The sequence below is a fragment of the Pantherophis guttatus genome, chromosome 1 (genome assembly GCF_059756535.1).
Source record: "Pantherophis guttatus breed Tessera chromosome 1, ASM5975653v1, whole genome shotgun sequence".
In the NCBI taxonomy this organism is placed as follows: domain Eukaryota; kingdom Metazoa; phylum Chordata; class Lepidosauria; order Squamata; family Colubridae; genus Pantherophis; species Pantherophis guttatus.
This window is the reverse complement of record NC_142063.1, coordinates 226,186,657-226,205,397: the sequence shown is the minus strand read 5'-3', so window position 1 is coordinate 226,205,397 and position 18,741 is coordinate 226,186,657. Positions and strand designations below refer to the sequence as shown.

Here is an 18,741-nt window from a genome sequence, read left to right as displayed (position 1 = left end):
TGGGGATAAGCACATTGTTTTGTCAGTTGCTTGCATGAAATCTAAATATTACAATGAATTGCTTTCTTGAGATTTAAGACATTAATCTAGTATTTCAGCAATGTCTCACATTGCCACTCCTCTTTTGTGAATGAATGAGTGAGTTTCTTCTTCAAGCAGAGATACAATTATTTATTGGCTCATTGTAACAAGTTCATTTTTTTTTTCTAATCAGTTTCTCTTTGATGCATCTGAGAGTTTCTGATGATTCCAACAATTTTTTTAATTCATTAATTTCTATTCATTCATTCATTCATTCATTCATTCATTCATTCATTCATTCATTCATGTTATATACCTCCCATCTCACCTGGAGACATTTGGTAACTATAGCTATACACTTTACATATCTATCTATCTATCTATCTATCTATCTATCTATCTATCTATCTATCTATCTATCTATCTATCATCTATCTATCCTTCATCTACCTACCTACCTACCTACCTACCTATTATCTATCTATGCAGTTTATATAGCATTGTATTATTTAAAACAATCAATTTATTAAATATAAAATTTGAGAAATTGCTCTTATGATATGCATTAAGAGAAGGGACACATGTCTAAACTGATCCCTGGCTAGTTTATATTTATTTATTTTGGCAGAGAGTGGATAGGGAATAATTTTGAAATCACATTCATTTCAGTGGAAAAAAGCATATTGTCCTTTATTTGCGCTAAAACTGAGAGATGATTTTCTCACCGAATGTAAGAATACTATAATATCCTGTATAACTTCAGAAAATGATAGTACTTCGTTCGGGTGTGATTGTAGAAAATGAATGGGAAATTTGTTTAACACATATTGGTTTGTTTGAACCTACCATTTCAGTTTCTCTTTGCAGTTGTCAATATATGTCTACTTAATTACTTCTTACTCTTGGAACGAAAAAGCTCAAGTTCATTATAGTCATATAACAGCACAGACTTCATTAACTAGAAGAATAAGAGAGCCCTCTGCTGTTCAAAATAATGCTTCTGATTAAATTTTAGAGTACAAATTATATTGTTTTCAATATAGTTCATACGTAGCTATTCTAAAGAATCTTCCATTAAAACTGATTGGGATTACTTCCACGTAAACAGGCCTAAAATGTCAGATTGAGTTAATAATTTTAACATTATATTTTTAGTGACTTAATCTCTTATCTTAATAATGTAATTAAAGTGCATGTACTTTAATCAAACTGCAATCCAACAGGATTAAGAATTTCAATAATTAGCTACCTTCTAGAAAAACAATGTTTATTACTAAATTTGTATACAGCCATTTCAGCAAATTGACTCATAAGGTTGTTGTTTTTTTTAACTCTGTTTTTAGGCATTGATCAGTATTAGTATTTTTTTTAAAAAAAACCTTTCTTCCGTTTGCCTTTGCTGTAATTGGGAAAATTCCACTGAGACTGTATTACTCGATCTTTCCTTACAGAGTTTTTCTATAAATACTTTTTCTTTTTAGAAAATGTAGTTTCCCTGCTGCAGGTGTTGTGACAGTCAAGCAATTCTCTGCACCTCAATTAACTAACACAAGGACCTTTTATCTTCAGAGGTTGGGCCTTTTCCTGCAGGAATTCAATTTTTCATGTCTTCTTCAAAAACCAACAAAGCAGACCTCCTCTATGCTGCCAAAGTTCATCACCATGTCTGTTATTAAGACCAAGAGTTTCGAACAGTACCGAAGAAGATCTTTCTGTCTTTTTGTCTCTTACTCACATACATGTACAAAATTTGCCTACTTGCATCTAATCAGACTGATATTTGTGTTCCTCTACTGCTGTAGTATAGCTTGCCTTGAGTCAAGTGGAACACAGCAGTATAGGAATAGCAATAGCACTTCACAGTGCTTTTACAACCCTCTCTAAGTGGTTAACAGAGTCGGCATATTGTCCCCAACAATCTGGGTCCCCATTTTACCGACCTTGGAAGGATGGAAGGCTGAATCAACCTTGAGCCAGTCAGAATCAAACTGCTGGCAGTCGACAGAGTTAGCTTGCAATACTGCATTCTAACCACTGCGCTATCACCACCATATATCCAAATATATGAATGAGTGAATGAATGAACCCATAAATTAGACAGAATTATGTAATCCTTAGCAGTGGAACTGCTGGAGTGTTCTTTTTCTACTCAAGATGTTATATAAATGTTTTAATCATTGATATATTGATATATAATTTATTCAATAAATAGTCAATGACAGTGTCAACTTTGAAACAAACTTCAGAAGTATGATAGGCAGCTGCAATGTATGTTCTGTCACCCATCACATTTGAGGTAACTAGCAATAGGTGGTCTAAGAAGAGTTTTTATTGGCTTTCCAGATCTTGGTCAGCCATATCTGCTGCCATTCTGGGTCCCCCACCACTCCCAAAAGAGCAAGATCAGCATCTCTGCTGGAAAATTATCAGAAATATGTAGTAACACCAGAGAATGCCACCAGGAACATGTAAATTGTATCACTGTTTCTAATTCACTTTAATGTAAGCAGAGATGGGCTTCAAAAATTTTAGCAAGGGGTTCTCTGCCCAGTTTCTGGGTGGGTGTGGCTATGGTGGGCATGGCCTAGTCAGCCTTCTGCACCATGGGGAGGAGCTTTTTGTTCTCCCCAGGCTCCGGAGCTTTGGTTAAGCCTCTGGAAGGGCAAAAACAGCCCCCAGGCTCTGGAGGTCCTTCCTGAACTTCCAGTAGGCCCTTTTTTCACCCTCCCCAAGCCTCCGGGCACGCCCTGCACTTACCTGCATCCAAAACGGGCCACGTGGAGAATCCTGGGAGGGGCGGGGTGGGGTGGGCAGGGCCTGCCAGGAGTGGGATTTGGGGGTTCTCCGAACTGCACAGAATCTTAGCTAAAGATTCTCCCAAACTCCCAGCAGCCCATTCCTGAATGTATTTTACTCCGAAAACATTTTAGGTCAATGTAAGGCTGTAAAATGACAGGACTAACTCCCTTTCTCACCATCTTCTGAACAGAGCACAAAGAAAGCCAAAAGACTATTGTCTTGCCTAATTAAAAAGAAAGAAACCTTAAGCAAAGGTACCATTTGTTATTCAAATCCCTTCGTGACTTAGATCTGATTTCGATTTAAGTTTATTCAATTTGGATTACGATAGATTAAGGATTGGCAGGAAGAGTCTAGTTAATAGTGTGATGAGTGAATTAGGTTACTACGGTCTGTTGAAAAAAAATACCTGTCATCACACTTATTTGTAGTAAAGTTTTTATTTTGGTTGAAGTTCTCCATGTGTTATGGGGCGGGCGGGGATGAAAAAGCTGGCTAAATCGTGATTCAATTAAGCACACTGAAAAGTATTAGGCCAAATTTAGCAGGTCTACATTTGCAAACTGCATTGCCTGGGTTCGCATTATGTGCTAAGCCAAATTGAAACAAACTGTGTTATAGCTTGTCACTATATTATGGGAACAAATTAAATCAACTTTGTATGTTTAGTTTCCTAAGTAAAAAACTGTGAGTTGTCTACAATTAGCCCTTGCAAGGGAACCCTTTTTCTGTTGCTCTAAATTCAGGGAGGGGGAAAAACTCAGGCATAGCAAAACAACACTATTCCGACGATGTTCCAAAAAGCACTCCTCTATACTTATATGATAATTTTAACTTCTTTTGCAGAAACCTCAAGCAAAAAAATATAAAGATCTGCAGAACTCGGGGTGAGGGGAGGAGAATGAATATGTCAATCAGACATGGCTGTATGTCGAAATGCAAAGTCCCGGTAGGCCAAGCGTTCTCTTGGCTGGAGATAAAAATTTTATGACCAAGGTTTTGCATCCAGTAATGAGACATGTCATTTAAATAGATTTTAGTGGTATTTGGAACCACGAGCAATCTTGCACAAGGGAACACTTTTAAAACGTACTAACGAAAGGTCTTTTTCAGAGCTGACATGCTCAGCATTCTAGAAAGGATGCCGGCTCTCAGGAGACATAAGTGGTACGCTCAGGAAAGCTAATCTCTGTTTCTATTATTTTTGGTAAGAAGGAAATTTATTAATGGCACAATCCTATGCATATTTCCTCAGTAAAAAAAAAAAAAAAATCTTCTGTGGAATATAAGATTTACTTTCCTCTAAATGTTCCCAAGATTTCAGCTGAAGTGTTGTGTCTGCATCATGACTATATGTAAAAAGACCAAAAAGAAGTGACCAGAACTATGCAATTCTTCTAGCAGCATCTGTGAGGGATGTCAGAATGGCAGTTACAGCAGCATGAACGAAGCTGCACTTCTGTATAAATGTTCTGAGGGATGGGGCATCAATCCTGAGGCTGCATTTTTGTCTTTTTCCCTTTATTTTGTCCTTTCCCCGCCTCCTATCCTTCCCAGCAATCTCAGTAAAATGGATTATAACAATGTAAGAGTAACACATAAGATGGAACTGACTAGAGTTAGTCACCTAAGATTTGAGGTTTTTTTTTTTATTATTATGCCTTTATTTATTTGATTTGTAGAGCTGTCCACCTCACATATGAAACGCTAGGTGACTTAAAATAAAATACATAAAATGCACAATATAAAATATACAGGTAGTCCTCAATTTATAAGAGTTCATTTAGTGACCATTCGAAGTTACAACGACACTGAAAAAGTGATTTATGGCCATTTTTAACACTTACAGCATGACCCCACGGTCATGTGATCAAAATTCAGACACTTGTCAACTGACTCCTATTGATGATGGTTGCAGTGTCCCAGGGTCATGTGGTCCACTTTTGCAAAGTTCTGACAAGCAAAGTTCATGGAGAAGCCAGATTCACTTAGCAATTGTGTTACTAACGTTACAGTTGCAGTGATTCACTTTACAATTGTGGCAGGAAAGGTCGTAAAATGGGGCAAAATTCACTTAACAAATGTGTCACTTAGCCACAGAAATTTTCAGCTCAATTGTGGTCATGAGTCAAGGACTACCTTTACAATACCAAAAAACAAACAAACAAACCAACCAACCTCACAGCAGCTGAGCACCATAAGAAAGAGTAATAAGCAAAGTGAAGAGATAGGTCTATTCAAAATTGTTCAGCCTAAGTCTAGGAACAAAACCAAGTTTTCAGGGGTTTATAAAAGGCCAACAAGGATTGGGACCAGTCCAATTTCAGGTGGAAAGATGTTCCACAGGACAGATGCTGTTGCAGAAAAGGCTCTCCTGCTGTGTACTGTCAAACTCGGTAGGATCAGTAGAAACAATTGGTGAGAGAGTCTTGCAAAGAAGTCAGTTAGAAGTCAAGAAGGGCTTAAAAGATAGCTACCAGCAACTTGACTGCACATGGCAGTATAATGAAAACCAATGCAGCTCCTGAAATACTGATGTTACATATACTAAATAACCAACATTATTAATTTCCTGTACCACCACATTCTACACCAGTTGAAACATCCTTCAAGGGCAACCCCATGCAAAATATGTTTATTTTATTTTATTTAATTATACCCCACCTTTATCATTTTTACAAATAACTCAAGGCCACAAACATGATTAATTTCCTTCTCTGATTTCCCCCACAACGATAACCCTGTGAGATGAGTTGGAGTGAGAGACAATGACTGGCCCAAAGTCACCCATCTGGCTTTCATGCCTGAGGTAGGGTTAGAACTCATAATCTCTAGTTTCTAGACCAGCACCTTAACTACTAACCTTCTCCAAAGGTTGTGAGGGCATGAGTGACCATGAGCAAGGCTCCACAGTATAAGAACAGACACAACTGTTGCACAATTTGAAATTGTGCAAAGACCCTGGTCGAGGGTCAGACATGACATTTAAAGAAAGGGAGAAGGGGAAGGAAGGAAATTCAGTATTGGTTCTCTACATCTCTCTCTCTCTCTCTCTCTCTCTCTCTCTCTCTCTCTCTCTCTCTCTCTCTCTCTCTCTCTCTCTCTCTCTCTCTCTCTCTCTCTCTCTCTCTCTCTCTCTCTCTCTCTCTCTCTCTCTCTCTCTCTCTCTCTCTCTCTCTCCAGTTATCTAATGAAAATAACTTGAGGGATGCCGTGGATAAAAACATCACAGGAATGTGATGTCACTACATTGTGTTAAAAAGTATCAGAAATAAGGAAGTGCAACTCAAATTGGAAATAGGGTGCAAAACAAATCTCTCCCCAGTTATTTACTGTAAAATATTGCGATTCACCTAAGCCGACTTAAATACAGTATTAATAGCAGGAGTTAATGGATTCCACTACTATCAATTATTCCTTGTTAGGGGCCTTTCTCAAAATCTATGTCTGTTCAGGAAAAAAAATGTAAATTAAACATATGTTAGGGCTTAGTGTTATTTAAATCAAGTTTCTGTACGGAAAATTGCTTAAAAATAAAAGCAATATTACTGGAATAACTGGATACAAAGAAGTAACGGTATATATTCTGAAACCCATGAATCACATTAAATTATTCATACCAGATTGATACAGGAGCAACTAGGAATTTGCATTCAAAATCCCCCAAATTAATTAGAGAGTAGTTTGAATGTAATAATTTATATGGCAGGCCAACTTTTCCTCTGACCAAATTAACAATTTAAGAGAGCCCTCTGCTTTTGAAATCATAGTAAGATACAACGTGATTCATTTAGTGTGGATTTCATCTGAAGTGGTAAATGAAGTGGTAATTATTGTTACTTGAAAAAAAAAACAATGATTTCTTTGCAAGGAATGGTAACATTTAAAGGATTGGAGATTATAATTCTGCCTCCCAACCTTCTAGGAAGGCTGCAGGAGGCCTTCTGATGATAAAATGAAACCCATAATTGCCGTGTTGGGAACTACAACTTCCCTGATCCTGGTTGAGCAGAAAGACACAGTATCTTAACATTTTAGCCTAGATTACTAAGTGAGCCCATAAACAGCTGTCAAGGTTTTGAGTAACGAACCTACCAATCCAGCAACTCTGAGACTTTTGGTTTTCTCAAAGAAATGCTTTATTGAGTGTAACTTGTCCAGACAATATAATCCCCCCACTTGTATTTAGCAACTACAAGGGAGGGAGGAAATTATTTAAGTATCCTGGGAAGGAATTTAAGAAAGACCATACCTTTATTTAGGTATTTTATTTATTTAGATATATATTACATATATTGTAGAAATGTACAAGATAAATTTGATTTTGGTTTGTATAATAGGACTTTAGCGTAGAAAAGATCATATACACCAAAACTGTAATAATGGTCAAAATCATATCAAATGGCTCAAAATGTGTTCATGAGCTAAATTCCAAGTGTGCATTGTGTGTTAGATTGTGCTGTTAGAACGCAGGCATGATAAAGATAAGATGCTTATCTTTTCCTTTCTCATTTAAATTGTCAACAGCAAGTGATGACCCTCACAGATTGAATCAATTTAGATTTGCACTTCACCCTAAAAATGTGATTCATTTATTTCCGCCTTTGAATACTATGGAAACACCATTGATTGTAGTTTCTTCAATCAACTGTAGTGAAACACATTGCAATTCTTGTTTAATGGTGATGACCTAAATACTTTAGGAATTTTGAGATGTTTCTATGTAAATAATAATAGAAAGTGATCTATTTGCTGTCTTTTAGCAAAGATGTCTAAGAGAGCTCATGAAGAGAAAAAAATACCATCTAATGTACAATAAATATATCAGGATTCACTATGATTCACATTTAATTAATGAATGTGAAAGTGCTTTGTATTGGAGAAAAGCACAGCATATACTGGTTTTTCAAGTCACTTTAATAAGTTCAGAAATATTACAGGTATTGATTTACGACCCCAATTGTGACCAAAATTTTGGTAGCTAAGCAACATAGTATTAAACAAGTCAACATGTGTCTGGACCCAATTCTATCACAGTCATTAAGCAATCAATGCAGTTGTTAAGTTAACTGCATATTTGTTAAGTGAATCTGGTTTCACCAATCAGCTTTGTGAGAAGCTGACTGGAAAGGTAACAAATCTCAATAATTTGACCACAATGTTGTAAATGTTAATGTCAGCTGCCACCTTATGCTTGCTTGTGCTTCATTGCTATGTGATGACAGATGGTAGGGTGAGGAAATGAAAGGAGGAATACTTGGGAAAACAAAAGTAAGCACTGTACCTTCTTGAGACACTGCCTCGAGGTCACCCAGCTGGAAGAAGAAGGGAGCCGCACACCAAATTGCACTTGGATTGACCATTATGAAAATATTTTGCCTGAACCTAATTGATTACACTGAGGTGGGCAATGAGAAACAGTTAAGGGAGGAAAAAGTAGAACTTTGGGATTTGGGAGCATGATTATCAGTTCTGGCTTTGCAATACTGCAATACACTTGACTTCTAAGAAAACTATACCTTCTCAACAAATGGAGCCAAGGATCATTTCTATTTAGAGGCTTAAATTGCAGCAAATCTGACAGAGCTGTTATCAAGCATGATCATGTGACTGCAGGGGGCTCAGGATAGCTAGAACAGGTTATAAGTCACTTTTTGTGACGCTGTTGTAACTTTGAACCATTGTTAAGCAACCGGTTGTAAATCAGGGATTACCTATGCTTTCTTTTACTTAATGGAAATAATTACTTATACTTTCTTATCCTGCATCTCTTGCTTCTATAGTCTCTTATTTGTCTGATCTCTAAGAACGCACATGTGTCTTGCTAAATCTACAGAGGCATGTATATTGTCTTATTATTTCTTGTTCTTTCACTACTCAAAATTAGAAATTCTTTTCTGCCTTTGATTTTCTCTGACGCAAGGTCTGCAACACATTTATTCCACATCTCACAATTCTTGTTTCTTTTATGTTTAAACTCCCTTATAATCATTCTATCATCCAAACATTTGGGACATTATAAGTAGGTGTGAAAATGCTGTATTTTAGCCCATCTCTCATTGAGTTCAAGATGTAATCCATAGGACTCCCTCCAATGTTTTAGCATCACAACAGTCCTATAAAGAAGGTTTGGTTGAGAGAACTTTTTAACTGACCCAAGGTCACCCATTGAAATTCCCTGGTTGAGAACTGGAAAGAATGTCTGCTCCTAATTTATTCTGCACTACCTCTAAGCATTCTACTACGCTTGCCATCAATCAAAATTTTCTTCTCAGATGTAGGATGGGCAGATCTCTCAAGTTTGGATTTACTTATTTTCTCAGCCTTGCCAAGTTGTTGGGTTTTTTTTCACATGAACTTCCATCAATTTTGCATGTATGTAAGACAATTCAGAATAACCAAGTTGAAAGGGACCCTTGGGTGTCTTCTAGTCCTACCCCCTGCTCAGATAACCCTATACCATTTTCAACAAGTGGCTGTCCAGTCTCTTCTTAAAAGACTTCAGTGATGGAGCACCTACAACCTCTGGAGACAAGTCAGTCCACTGGTTAATTGTTCTCACTGTTAGGGGGCAAAAAAATAGTTCTAGGTTGCTTCTCTCCTTGATTAGTTACCATCCATTGCTTCTTGTTCTGCTCTCAGATGGTTTGCAAAATAGGTTGAACCCCTCTTGTTTGTGTCAGCCCCTTAGATATTGGAACACTGCTAGTCCTTCTTTTCACTAGACTAGACATACCCAATTCCTTCAACTGTTCTTCATATGTTTTAGCCTCCAGGCTCCAAATCATCTTTGTTGTTCTTTTCTGCACTTTTCCAGAGACTCAACATCTTTTTTATAATATGGTGACCAAAACTGGATGGAACATTCTAAGTGTGGTCTTACTAACCTTTTATTATGTACTAGCTGGATGCCTGTGCTTCGCTATAAAATTATGTGCTCGGGTTTGCTAAATTGACGCACTAAGCCTGAAACTTAATGTAAAATGTGTAACTCTGTAGCATCAGAGTGTGTTAATATAAGGTAACTGGCAATTGGAACAGAGGGGGAGGGGGAGTAGAATGTCCCAACCCGCAGGCCGGATGAGTCATGCGCTGGCCATGCCCACACCCGGTTTAGCGATGGGGTAGCATCAGAGCATGTTAAAATAAAGCAACTGGCAGTTGGGACAGAGTTCCTTTCAGGTGGGGAGGGGGAGTAGAATGTCTAACTCCTTAGCATCAGAGCATGTGAATATAATACTGTATATGAAATACTAATGATCTGATGGTCATTTCGAAAAATCCTTTCTTAGCAAGTACCTAGAAGCCAAGAAGAACATACATGCCAAATTTCAAGTTTGTAGACTTTATGGTTCTGGAGATTTCATGATGCGTGAGTGGTATTTGGCTTTTATATATATATATATATATTTCCTGTACATAATGCATTTATAGGTAGCTTATCTAACAGAGATATTTTCCAGAACAAATGCAATTTCTTGATTTATATGCACTTTTTGTCTGTACTTTTGTTTAATGGGAACATTTTGTATACATATTTTTAGCTGCAACATATTTTTAGTTACAACCTGCATCACAAAGTTTGAAAAAGTGCATACTTTGATACATTAATGTTCTCTCGTTCGCAGAGAAATTCAGATGTAATATATTTTAGGGCACTGTGAAGTACACATTTATTAAAGGGCAGTGCGTTGAGTTGGTGAAGTTTGCGAATTAAGTTTGCGAATGGGGAGTTGTTTCAAAGCAGCAAATCAGATCAGATGGCTGTAAACCACGTGGAAACCTTTTGAAACATATGCATTTTAGAACTTTTCTCTTGCTACTGGGATGCCTATAGGCAACATGTCCTGTTACAACTGCACTTCCAAATATAGAAAATGTCGAGCAGATGGTAACATATAAGTTGGTGATAAATAAAGGGAGTTTATATGACCACATTAAAATCTGTGCCTGTAAGGATTCTTTTGGACTGATTGTAAGAGCTGAAACTGGCTAAAATTAGCCATTTCCATGCTTAAAAAGCATCTTTCTGAAAACATAATGTCTCCCAAGGCTGGCTAAGCACTCACTAGCTTAGAAAGATAGGAGAAAAAGACCCCGAATAATGCAAATATTTGTTTGTTTGTTTGTTTGTTTACATTTATATGCCACCCATCTTGCAGTTCAAGGCAACTCTGGGAGACTTACAAAATTTCATGCCCCTGTCGGAGTCTGACTCTGAGATGAAAGACGAACAGCTGACAGAGAGCGAGAAAGTGGCTCCGTTGGCTGTGGAGAAAACTGGGAAAGGGCAAAGTCAGGCTGGGCAAAGCAGGGGAGAGGTAGAACAAGGGAGGATTCTAATGAAGACCAAGGCCCACCCCATCCTCATCCTAGAGCACACAGGGAAGAATGTGGAAGAGAGCAACGTGGGTTGTGTGGCTTACGAGGAAGGAAATGGCCCCAATTCCCTTCACAAGGCACACCTGGGGATGGAGTTTAAAAGAGAGGCAGTTGGGAGGGGCATTTGTCGGGAACAAATGCTGAATTAATCTGGTGCTGAGAGTTGTGGCCTGCATTCCTGGCATTCCCTCCTGATTGTGTGAATTACTGACATGCTACTGTGTGCCTAGCTTGTCTTGCAGGGATTATTCTTCCCATCTGGAACTCTTTATCTTTTCCTGCTGGAGTGATTGATTGCAGTCATTCTGTATACAGCGTTGGGACTGAATTATCTTCAGGTTTTTGGGAGAGCTTTTCTCCAGGCCACAAAAGGGACGTTGGGGGCAGAGTTGGTGCCAATAAAGGGATTCTTACCAGTTCTCTGGTTGTGTTGCCTTCGTGCCACGCCCCGGGTCATCACACAATATAATAAAACATTCAGATATGAAAACAATTATAAATATAAAAACAGATTAAAATTAGAAAATATTAAGAACAAACTCAGAAAAGGGGGTTGGAGTGGGATAGTGGTGGCCCCTCCTGTGTTACTGCACCAGCCACCACCAGTCTACAGCTTCTCCTTCAGGTTCTCATGTCAACAGCATAGCTAAGTTTTAAGGCCAGAAGAGATCTCACCTCTAGGGGTAAGATATTTTAGAGAGCGGGGGTGGGTGGTGGGGGGCATAATAGAAAAGGTTCTTCTCCTGGACCCTGCCAGCCAAAATTTCTTGGCTGGTGATATTGACAGTCAGTCCGTTCTGTCAGAAAAGCGGAAAGGCTGATCCCATTGAGGAAAGGTGGTTTCTCAGATACCTGGATCCATGCCATGTATATGAAGAGTCTGAATGTCTTCCTCTGTTATTAGCAATTAAATGTTGACCTAGAAACTTCTTTATTATTTGCAATAGAACTCCTAATCTAGCCAAGTCACATCTGATAGTCATCTTCCAAAACTGGTCAAGTTCTTCATAAGGGGTTAAGTGTATGAGGAAGTCCTGCTAAGAGACTCAGGTTAACATCTATACAAGAAGGTCTTTAGGAGCTCGAGAATGGATTCCCATTTCATCTCTCCCTCTTTTTCTTTGCATTTAAGTTTATTTATAACTTCTCAGCTACATTTCTTAATATAGGTAGATTAGAGATAGATGAGAGATGTGTGTGTGTGAGAGTGAGTGAGAGAGAGAGAGGGAGAGAGAGAGAGAGGGAGAGAGAGAGAGTAATCTATCCTTCCTGATTTATGTTTATGTTTATACTTTATGTTTATTATTTAATTTGGATTGTGCTGTTTTTGGTAATATATTATTTAGTTTTATGGTCATTTATGTCATCCCCATTAACAGATAATTGCATGGTTTAATGCAATACTGTTGGCAAAGGTCATGCACCTTGAAATTGGTTTTAGTAACTTCAGAAAGTTGAAGGAACAAACTATGCTGGTTTATGAAATGTAATAAAGATTTGCTCTGATCTGGTTTGATTTGATTTGAGGGACAAAGAATCGAATGACATGCAATCCTAATTGTATATCACAAATCCTTCAGAGTTTACAGTAAAGGATTCTCAACGTTATGTGGCTTCAGGAGAGAAAACACCCGTCTTTTCTGGCAGCTGTTATCCCACAACTTTTACATGTATTAATTCCATTGGATATCTTTCTATTGTGCACATAACGTAATATGACATTATTTAATGAAGTATTTCTGAAATTAGCCAGACAGGTTTTTAGAGATGTGAATGAGGTCACCATGGAAACTTTAACAACTGAAACACCCTGTTATGAGTTGCATAACTTATTACAATGACTTGAATATTTTCATTTTTTCATTCCTGTTTTTTTAAAAAATAACATTTTAAACTGGATATTCTCCAACAGGTGTAGTTTCTTTCAAAGCTGTTTTTTCTTCTTCTTTCTAACAATAATCCCATCTATTATTCATCCACAGCTTTATAGTCTAAAAATTATCTTAATCCCACATGATGAGAAAAGAAAAGGATTAGAGGGAACATGATCACTGTCTTCTAGTACAGGGATCCCCAATCTACGGGCTGTGACTTATTCACAGTGGCGGGCCGGCACTTGCAGCCCCACTTATTCAAACTGCGGGCACTGGCACTCACATCCCCAATCGGCATATGCCTGCCACTCATACAAATGAAGCTGGGCACATGCACACACGCACCTGCCCCTCACACAAACCCATCCCCTCTTCTCCCTCTTCTTCCCCTTCCCCCCATGCTGGTCTGCCAATGTGGAAAGGTTGGGAAATGCTGTTCTGATACTTGAGGGACTGTCACAAAGAAGAGGGGATTAACTTATTCTCTAGGGCACCAAAGGACTGGACAAGAAGTAATGGGAGGAAGCTCGTTAAAAAAAGATTCCATTTAGATGTAAAGAGAAATTTTCTGACAATGAGAACCATTGATCAATAGAACAGCTTTTCTTCTAGAGTTGTGGGTGTTTCACCATTGGAGATTTTCAAGAATAGACTGGACAACCATTTGATGATGGGATGATATAATGCTCCTGCCTTGAGCAGGGGGTTGGATTAGAAGACCTATGAGGTCCCTTCCAGACTTATGATTCTGTACTCTATGTTCTATGATAAGCTAAGGTCCTACCCAGTCCTGGACAGCTTCTTTCATGTTTTCTAAAAAAAAAAATCACTTGGATAAATGATGTTTTGCCAAATTTAGTCTGGTAAACTGATGAGGCTGGACTTCTGCATATGAATCTGAGCAAGGCCTTTAATAATGGAGCATCTTGGGTGACATTTTGTTACAGACCATAAAGTAGAAGAGGCCCTTCCTAATGAGGTTCAGTAAACTTTCATGAATGACACAAATTATTCAAAGACTTCATACATTCTAAGTTTTGACTGAGCTAAGAGGCAGGATACCAATTATTTTCACTACTAAAAGCCAAGAAAATAAGATAATAACAGAAGAGCTAAGCTAAAATCAGAAACCCCTTTGTAACTGAAACATCGTTTAAGTGAATAAACAAACAAACAAAAAAAAACCCTGATATTGTAACTCCAAAATTGTTAATTAAAATATCTTCTTAGTCTGATAACTGTGGACTGACAAATCCTCCCACTTACTGTAGACTTACCAGACTTTCTCATCAGCGAGAGCTATAAAAGCTATTGAAGGTGGGGTCTTGAGATTAAACTATAGCATTCAGGGATGAAATCCAACAGGTTCTGACAGGTTCTGGAGAACTGGTAGCAGAAATTTTGAGCAGTTCGGAGAACCGGTAGTGGAAATTTTGAGTAGTTTGGAGAACCGGCAAATACCACCTCCGGCTGACCCCAGAGTGGGGTGGGATTGGGGATTTTGCAGTATCCTTCCCCTGCCATGTCCACCAAGCCACACCACATCACGTCCACCAAGCCACGTCCACAGAACCGGTAGTAAAAAAAAATCACCACTGTATAGCATGTACCAAGAAGGAGGACTCAGCTGACTCATAAGGAGTGTCAGCGTTCCAAGTAATGTACCCATAGAAAGGAGAACTCTGAGGCAGGCAAGTTCCCCAAAGAACAGTTTACTGGAAACATCATACATCATGGCACAACTGGTGAAAGCTGACTCTAAAGTTCCTGCGGCTTTTACCTAATTAAAAAGTAAAAGTTTCCCCTTTCGCCCAAATCACTGGTCACGCTGTCCAATCCAGTTCCTGGTCAGTTGCTTGGTTACTTCACAGGAAAGGCATAGCAGGACTGGGGTTTGGCATGATGTTTATGGCTTCAGGGCCAATGTTGTTTGGGAAACTGGAGACAAAGCATATTCCGGGGACTAATAAATTGACCAAATGATAAATAAATAAATAAATATGTGGTGGTAGGGTCACTGGACCAGAGTTTCAGAGATCATAAAGACTTGTCTACTTTATGTCCAGCTTTAATCTATAAATTATAGCCATGGATTGTGACACTGGTGTTCCCAATGCGATCTGTTCCAACCAGGTCTATGACTGGGAAGTATCAGGTGTGGGAAACCAGGAGCCAGGATAGACTCCAAAAGCACTGCAAGTTTATTCAATGCAATGCAACCTATAGACAAGAATCTGATCTACCAAAGGTCAAGGCAAATTGGTGCCAGATAAGAGTCACTTATCTGGCATCACTTAAAAAAAAAAATGAGTCACTGGACTTCAAGGTGGGGCTGAACTTAGGTCTCTTTCAGCGGTAGATTATGTGTTTGATCCTGCCCTTGGGCTTAGCCTGATCGTTTCCTACAAGGAGCTACATATCTCTTCTATTGGAGTTCTATACTAGTTATTGTATTTGATCATGATCCCAGCATGGTCAGAGCAAAGGCATTGCCAATGATATGCATTCATTATAGCTATATTGCTTTAGTTGTTAATTAGAGATGTGGTGTTATTCAGACCCATCTATGGGTCTTTTTTAAGTTCAAAACTTCAAAAGTCAGTCACTGGAGGCTGGGTCTGAATCCATTAATAGTGATATGGAAGGGCTAAGTTCTTTGGTAGACTCTTCATATGTTATCTAGGAGGTTGGATGGACTAAAGTTAGTAAATAATACTGCCATACTTACCGTATGGTACTGGAGCTCAAGGTGGGGAACATAATGTTTTCTCCTACTTTTAAAAGTCATTTTCTCCACATATTCCAGCAACATACTTTAGACTAGAATACATCTGCTGACTTTTGTGAAGAGAAGGAACTCTTCTGTTTATGAAGACCCAAATTCTGTATCTGGAATATGGCTGTTTGAAAGAAAGAGAATAGTTTCTTCAGTAAGAAAATGGCCATCCATCCATCCATCCATCCATCCATCCCCCCTCTCTTTATCTCTCTATCTCTATCTCTGTCTATCATCTACCAATATCTACCTATCACCTATCATTTATTTATCTATCATTTCTATCTTTAACTACTATCAATATATCACCTATCTGTCATCTGTCTGTCTGTCTGTCTGTCTGTCGCTTTCCTCTGTATTACAAGTCACCAGTGGGAACTGCCATTTTTAAAATGCGAGATTTCATCTCATAATAGGGGATAATGAAAGTCTCATTCCAGCTGTTCAATATTTCTTCCCACTGACAGCAATCACTTTGTTTACTAAAGATAAAAGGTAGGAAAGAATTTTTTTTTTTAAGAACCAGCCATTCAAAACCAGCCTTTAACTTAAAACATTCATACCTTCAAATGGAAAATCTAAAGACTGCGCTTAGCCCAGCAGTTGAAAAATCAAAAGGCAATTCTCTTTTTCTCCATGAATAAAAATAACCTATTTGAAAACCATTGTTTTATTCGAGCCATTGCAGTGATTTTCTTTTCCCCCTTGAGAGGACATGTCAAACATACAGGAGATAAGAACATGATGCAATATATTAGAAGTTACAAATATATGAAGAAACAAGGAGGTAGGTAATAAAAGATGCCAAAACAGTACAATAGATTCTCTCCCCACCCTCTTTCTTTCTTAAAATGATAAATGCTTTAGAGCAGGGGTATCAAACTCATAGCCCACAGGCCAGATGTGTCACACACTGACCACGCCGACCCCCATTTTAACAAAGAGGAAAAAAGTCACGATAGGTCATGTGACAACAAAGTGACAATACGAGTTTGACACCCCTGTTTTAGAGCAAATCTTCCTACTGTCAGGTCTGGAAGCCATCTTTTGCGTTGGATCTTCAGGCCTGCCACATTTACTACTGTGGGAAACTGGTAAGGAGGATAGTATGGAGCAGGAATGTTATATAGTCATAATAACATTCCTTTCTCAGAAAGTCAAAGACATCTTGCCCTGCACCTAGAAGGCTGGAACTGGGAGACATCTCCAGTTGGGACGGTGCTTGGATTGGACCATGTGATGGACATGTGGGTGTTGGGCAGGGACTTGATCTTTCCTTTGGGTGGGGAAACCTGGAAGCTTTCAGATTCAGGTTTTCCCAGATGTGCAAATATGACATCTCTAATAAAATGGAACTTTGAGGAACTTCAAGCCTCGGAGTTTGGGGGATGTTGTCACCTGACGGTTAGATTATTGCAACGCACTCTACATGGGGCTACCCTTGAAAAGTGTTCGGAGACTACAGTTGGTCCAGAAAGCAGCCGCGAGAGCTGTCGTGGATGCACCTAGGTACACCCACATTACACCAATTCTCCGCAAGTTGCATTGGCTCCCTATTGGTCTCCGGTCACAATTCAAGGTGTTGGTTATTACCTTTAAAGCCCTACATGGCTCAGGGCCAGGGTATCTTCGAGATCGCCTTCTACCGCATAGCTCCCAGTGACCGGTAAAATCCCACAGAGTTGGTCTCCTCAGGGTCCCGTCAGCTAAACAATGCTGGCTGGCGGGCCCGTGGGGGAGGGCCTTCTCTGTGGCTGCCCCATAATTATCTGTCAATCATTCACATTGACACTGTAGACTGTTAAGAGTATGGCGTTTCTCCCATCCATCATTCACCATACTTAATAATGCAGACTGCAAGCAGGATCACCTCAAACAACAAAAGTGCTGGAGACTTGCGGTATTCGTTTTCCAGGAGTGCTGCTTTCTATTTTGATTTAAGTACACTGGTCAAGTTGGTTGGACAGCACTGATTAAATTTATTCTATGTCTAGCTTGACAGTGGGTTTACCACTTTAATTTTCTGCTCCAGCTATCAAAATGTCTTATGTTACCTTGGTAACAAAAGTGGTAGCTGTTGGGATGACATAAAGGAATACTTTAAACGCTTTAGGGTTTAAAATATAAAACATAATCGTAATGCAAAACAACAGTTAAAAACAATTAATGAAAATAAATAGCTGTAGCTATAATCATAAAACAGAAGCTTAAAGCCGATGTACAACATTTGGGCAGACTGTTAATATGGAAGTTGCAGAAAACATCTATTTAAATGAGAGGCACTCTCTTTTATGACTAAATGGAACCAGACAAAATTTGCAGGCAGCCTTCAGGTGTGAGAATACATACATACATAGTCAATTGTGCAAGTAATGCAGCACCAAAAATGCTTCAATACCCAAATGATCTTAGAAAGTATAAAATAAAGATAGTTCTCAACTTACAACCACAGCTGAGCCCAAAATGTCTGTTGTTAAGTGAGACATTTGTTAAGTAAATTTTGCTCCATTTTACAATCTTTCTTTCCACAGTTGTTAAGTGAATCCCTGCAGTTGATAAATTAGTAACCTAGTTGTTAAATGAATCTGGCTTCTCCATTGATTTTGCTTGTCAGAAGGTCACAAAAAGTGATCATATGACCTTCGGACACAGCAATGGTTATAAATATGAACCAGTTGTTAAGCGTCTGAATTTTGATCACATGATTATGGGGATGCTGCAAAGGTTGTAACTTTGAAAAATGGTCGTAAGTCACATTTTTCAGAGCCGTTGTAACTTTGAACAGTCACTAAACAAACTGCTGTAAGTTGAGGACTACCTGTACAAATAAGAAACAGCAATCTCTGTTATTGTCCTACTACCTACTACCCAGGGGTGGGTTCTAAAATT

The 18,741-nt window shown here is 38.6% G+C and overlaps 1 protein-coding gene and 1 long non-coding RNA gene across 6 annotated transcripts in view; one reads left to right on the top strand and one right to left on the bottom strand.

The window, feature by feature from the left end:
• Positions 1-18,741, top strand: part of EYS (EGF-like photoreceptor maintenance factor) — a 765,120-nt gene that overhangs the window by 96,744 nt on the left and 649,635 nt on the right. The window lies entirely within an intron of this gene.
• LOC117676871 (uncharacterized) overlaps positions 1-18,741 on the bottom strand; it is a 192,384-nt gene that overhangs the window by 4,161 nt on the left and 169,482 nt on the right. For 4 of the 5 annotated variants that reach the window (XR_015731358.1, XR_015731359.1, XR_015731356.1 and 1 more), the window contains one exon: positions 15,805-15,976. This is a non-coding gene — a long non-coding RNA (uncharacterized LOC117676871). Of the gene's footprint in view, positions 1-14,772; positions 15,015-15,804; positions 15,977-18,741 lie in introns of those variants that run through there. The other variant, XR_015731357.1, reaches the window with a different exon arrangement.